Source organism: Rhinolophus hipposideros (assembly GCF_964194185.1).
Source record: "Rhinolophus hipposideros genome assembly, chromosome: 12".
NCBI lineage: Eukaryota > Metazoa > Chordata > Mammalia > Chiroptera > Rhinolophidae > Rhinolophus > Rhinolophus hipposideros.
The window spans coordinates 29,309,860-29,315,199 of record NC_138058.1 but is presented as its reverse complement, the minus strand read 5'-3'; positions in this window follow the sequence as shown (position 1 = coordinate 29,315,199).

The following is a 5,340-nucleotide window of genomic DNA, read 5'->3' as shown; positions in this document are numbered from 1 at the left end:
CATTTAATTCTATCATTTATGAAGTAGGTAAATACTTCACTGTTTAGCCAGAATTTCTTCATCTTCCTTATCACACATTTCGTTTCTGAAACGTTATTATACTGGGGTGCCAAAAAATTGTATACAAGGGGACACTTTGGTCGATGTTGCTCAAACAGTAGTTCACTGTAATCAGAAGTGTCTGGACGCTGCTGGTAACCACTTTGAGCACCTCTTGTAACTGCAGAAGTCAAACGTGACTTCTATTCATCTTTTGTTATCAGTGTATATTAAGTATTACAATTTTAATAGTTTTTTTTTTCTTTCTCAAAATGTATATACATTTTATGGCACCTTCTGTATATCTCAGAAGACGAATAAAATTGTGACTATGACTCAAGAAATCTGCATTTTTATGGTTTATTTAAATGAAATATAAAAGCCTGTATCCCCTGGTTTGTTTGATGAACTGACTGGCTTGTTAATAACACGTCAGAGAATAAAAATAAAGTTTTTTTTGTACAAAACTTCCAGAATATACACTAATAGGTTATCATCTATTCGCTTTCAAGTAACACAGATTCCCAGTCAAAAGGTAAAAGTACAAAGGCAGTTCAGGTTCCACGGCTGGTTGATTCAGCAACCCATCAGTGTCATCAAGGATTCGGTCTTTCCACCTTCCCATCCCTTCCCAGCTTTGCTCTCAGATAGCTGCAGTTCCAGGTTTCACATTTAGACTCCACAGTCAGGAGAAGTTCTCTTGCTCAGGAGTAAATTAAATGACCCTTAAATGTGAATCAGCATTTTCTTTGACTAAAAATGAACTACATGTTGATTCCTAAACCAGTCACTGGCCAGGGAGTGGGATCACTATGCTTGGATCAGGAAAGCTCTATCCCCTGCTAGTAGGGATGAGGTTGCATGCCTGGAAGCACATGAGTCGGTCAACAAGGGAGGTTGGGTCTTGTGGGAAAATACACACTGAGTAAGACTTGTCTGACGCAATGAGGAAAATGTTTTGAAGGAAAAATTTGGTGAAATATAATGTGGAATCATTTTTCATTATTTAATACATTTAATGTTTCTTTAAAATTAGCAAATTTCACAAGGAAACATACCTATAAAGAACCCACTATGTATTTCCTGTTTGCTGTGAAATTAACAGAACCCAGTGTTTCCATTACCAGGAAGAAGAAAATTAGTTAGGTTAATAAAATAAACATTTAAAAAGTATTTATGCTCATGAAAATAAACAAATACCATCCCATTCAATACACTGAAGGCAGGTTGGCATTGCCCACAACTACAAGAGAAAACGTTATAGAAATTACTACTTCCTAAAAAAAAAAAAAAAATTACTACTTCCTACTTTCTGGGTGGATTTGTTCTAATTCATTTAATGTGATTTCCTAAGTGAAAATTTAGTTTTGGTTTTGAAAAATACACATATGAAAGTACATAGATTAATAGTACTTACTAAGTTTTCATAGGATCTGTACTTGCCCCTATTTAGGTTGGGTTTTTCTTGCTATCTTACTCCTTCTGAGAAAGCAGTTTTTATTCTTTTCTTTGAACTTTTATTTTGACATAATTTCAGACTCACAGAAGAGTTGCAAGAATGACTCAAAGAATTCCTGTACTGCCCTTATCCACATTCCCAAAATGTGAATGTTTTACCACATGTGCTTTATCTATCTCTATTTTGTGCATACGAACATACAAGCAGGCAGACACACATATGTATATCCCTTACACATACATATGTGTGATGTGTGTGTGTTTACACACATTGTTTATTTTCTGAATTACTTGAGAATAAGTTACAGATATGATCCTTCTTTAACCCTAAATATGTATATTCCTAAGAAATAAGGAAATCCCCTTACAAAACTACATACAATTATCAAAATCTAAAAATTAACATTAATACTATTATCTAATTTATAAGTTTTATTTATTATCACATTTTTATGACTAAAAAGAAATCATGCATCATGTATTATGTGCAGTTTTCATTTCTCTTAATTTCCTTTATTCTGAAAGAGTTTCTTAGTCTTTCCTTGGCAAACTGTTTTTAACATTTATCTTTAGCAAATCATACTTAAAGGAGCAAACATCATTCCAAAACAATGGATTTATGTGGATGATAGCTTGGAATTTGTGTTGTCTTTGTAACCATCCTTCATCCGGGATAATTGATGTGAGTACATTTTCACAGTTCTCTAAGAAATTTGGACCTGCACCACAAAATATGAAGCACAAACTGGGAAACAGGTGATCCATTAGTTTGTTCCTAATCATTAGTTTGCCAATGAATAACTATAAGAACATCTTGAAGCACCTGAAACATTTCTAAGTTTAAAAAATAATTGAAGACATTATAGAAAAAAAAACTTACAAAAACATTCATTTCAATAACTGAATACCTAGATGTAATGTTTAGAAATACTTCAATCTAAATAATTAGAATAGGGGTGTTTATAATTGGTTACAGGTCCATTATTTCTAAACTAATGTGCAGAATTTGATTTATGAGTATAAGAATAAAAACATTCAGATCAATTCTCTTATTTTTATTAACTCTTGAATTAGCCTACAATAAAATTCACATATTTAAAAAGTCCACTAAAGCCTAAGAAACTCATTTTCTTTCACAGTGCTCACTGATGATTTTAATTTTTTAATCTCTCAGATTTCATCTATATACAGAAAGCAAATACTTTAGAAACAAATGGTTCCCAAAAGACATGGGCAAGTGTGTCTTATAGATATCTCTTTTTCTGCAAGTTTCCAGTAAAATATTTCCTGAACTTTTTTTTTCAAACCAATGTGTCCTATCACCTAAAAAAGAAGTTACTAGCCAAAATGATTACTTGCCATCATGTTATAGCCAAACATCTAACTGACCCTCCTTCTTCTCCCCAGTCTTATAAAAGCATAGTAAGAAATTACATTTAGGAAGAGAATATTCTTCAATGGACTGAAACAGGGCATCTAAATCTGTAGCTGGTGTTAAAAACACTATGCTTCATTCAAAAACCATTTTCTCAAGTTGATTTTTTCTATACATATGTTAAAAATAGGGCAGTACCCTGAAGTAAGATTAGTAGCAACAAAGTCTTACACTATTCTCAGCAATGAAAACAAATTATAAAGCTTTTTTTCCACTACAGAGTTGTAATGCAACAACAGGGAGAAAATCATTTGCTCACTTCAGTTGAGTTCAAGATTGTACTCAAGTTTGATTGCAAAAATCCATTCATATGGAAGAAGAGATAAAAGGCTAACAGCTCTCTGGGTGGAATGTCAGAGGTTTAATGTTTACAAGAATAAATTGAGGGGAAGATTAGAGAATAATTTTCTCCTGGAGAATGATAATAATTTAGGGGTCTTTTGTAGGGAAAGTCCTTTATTAGGATAAAAGGCAGGATTACTGTTAAAAAAAAAAACAGAAATGGAGAGCCTCTCAAAATGGCAATTTAGTCAGAATATCCAGAGAGATCTTGAAATGTGGGAACTCTAAGGAAATAGGTAGTATTTAAGAAGTAAAGATAAACTCCAACTCACTATTTCAAGTAATGACACTGTAAGTGGATCACAAAGTGAGCGAATGGCCAATGTTTCCAAGGAAAAACAAGAGACTGACAGTATGATGACTTGGGTCAATATTTAAGTAAAGGTACAAATTCAAGAAAAACCAAGGAGTGATGCAGCGTCACGGTGGAGTGAGAGGATCTCTTTGTATCTTTCCTTAAATCTATAACTAGTCAGACATCTACAACCCAACGTAGGTTCCTCTGTTCATCACAATAGCATGCCTGACAGCTCCACACTTAGGTACATCTACAGGTGGGCTTATTGCAGCACATAAGGAAGGCAGGATGGGGGGAAAGACAGGGAAGGTGCCTGCAGACACATTTCCCCAGCCAGCCTCCATGGCTGAGTCTGTAGCTCCAGCTAATGCAGTAGCAGAGGAGGAGATAGGGGTGTAGCAGAGGAGGAGAGAGGGGTAGAAGCAGTGTGAGTGCCTGAGAATCCAGCTCCCTTTCCCTGATTACAAATGAGCCCAGTAGTAGCAGTGGAGAGCTCTCTCTACTAGCTCCCAGCTATAGCACAGTAGCACCAGTGACCATAGATAACCAGGTAACAGGGCAGTGAGTTTGCAAATCTGGTTGTCTTCACATGACACATCCCACTGCTATGGTAGTGGTGCTCCAAGATGTAGGCAACACAGACAGCAGGGACACCCACCACCATGGTCACCCAGGTGGCAACTCCCACAGTCACATTGAGGACCAACATCCACGACCCCATAGGCACAAGAAGCACAGGTAATAGAAAACAAAAACTTGCACTATAGCACCATCTACTGGAACATAAAAGAAAGAACTCTAATCATCACCCTGTTGAATTGTTAAAATTAAGAATACCTAAATTAGAAAGTGTTCACTACTTCAAATGTGTTGTCGAAGGAATAGCTCCTCAAGAACCATGAACAACCAAGGTAACACAAAAAGAAAATGACAATTCACCAGAAATGAAACTCAAAGTCATGAAAGATTGTTATCTAATTGATAGAAAATTCAATATAGCAGTCATAAAGAAAATCAACAAGATTCAAGAAAACTCAGAAAAGCAGTTCAGTGAGCTCAGGAATAAAATTAATGAACAGACAGAGTACTTTACCAAAGACATTAAAACTATTAAAAAAAAAGAACCAAACAGAAATTCAAAATTTGAATAATTCAAGGAATGAGATTGACAATTTAGTAGAAAGTATTAGAAATAGAGCAGACCATATGGAAGAGAGAATTAGTGAGCTCGAAGATAGAAATCTAGAAATGATTCAGCTGGAAGAAGAGCAAGAACTAATATCCTTTTTTTTAAATGAAAAAACTCAAGAACTATGTGACTCCATTAGAAAGGCCAGCATAGAATGGGTATTCCAGGAGGAAAAGAGAAGAAGGGAACAGAGAACCTATTCAAACAAATAATTGATGGGAACTTCCCAAACCTGGAGAAGGAACTGAACATTCTATACAACAAGCTAGCAGCACACCTAAATATCTCAGTGCAAAAAATACCTTCTCCAAGACAAATATTATGCTATAACTATTAGAGTTAATAATAAAGAAAGAATTCTCAAGGCAATCAGGGAAAAAAAGACAGTGACCTACAAAGAAACTCCAACGGATTATCAACAAATTTCTCAGCAGAAACCCAACAAACCAGGAAATAGAAAATGACATATTCAAACTATTGAGAGATAAAAACCACCAGCCAAGAATAACATATCGAGCAAAGATATCCTTTAGAAATGAAGGAGATAAAGGTTTTCCCAAAAAAACAAATCTGAGGGTA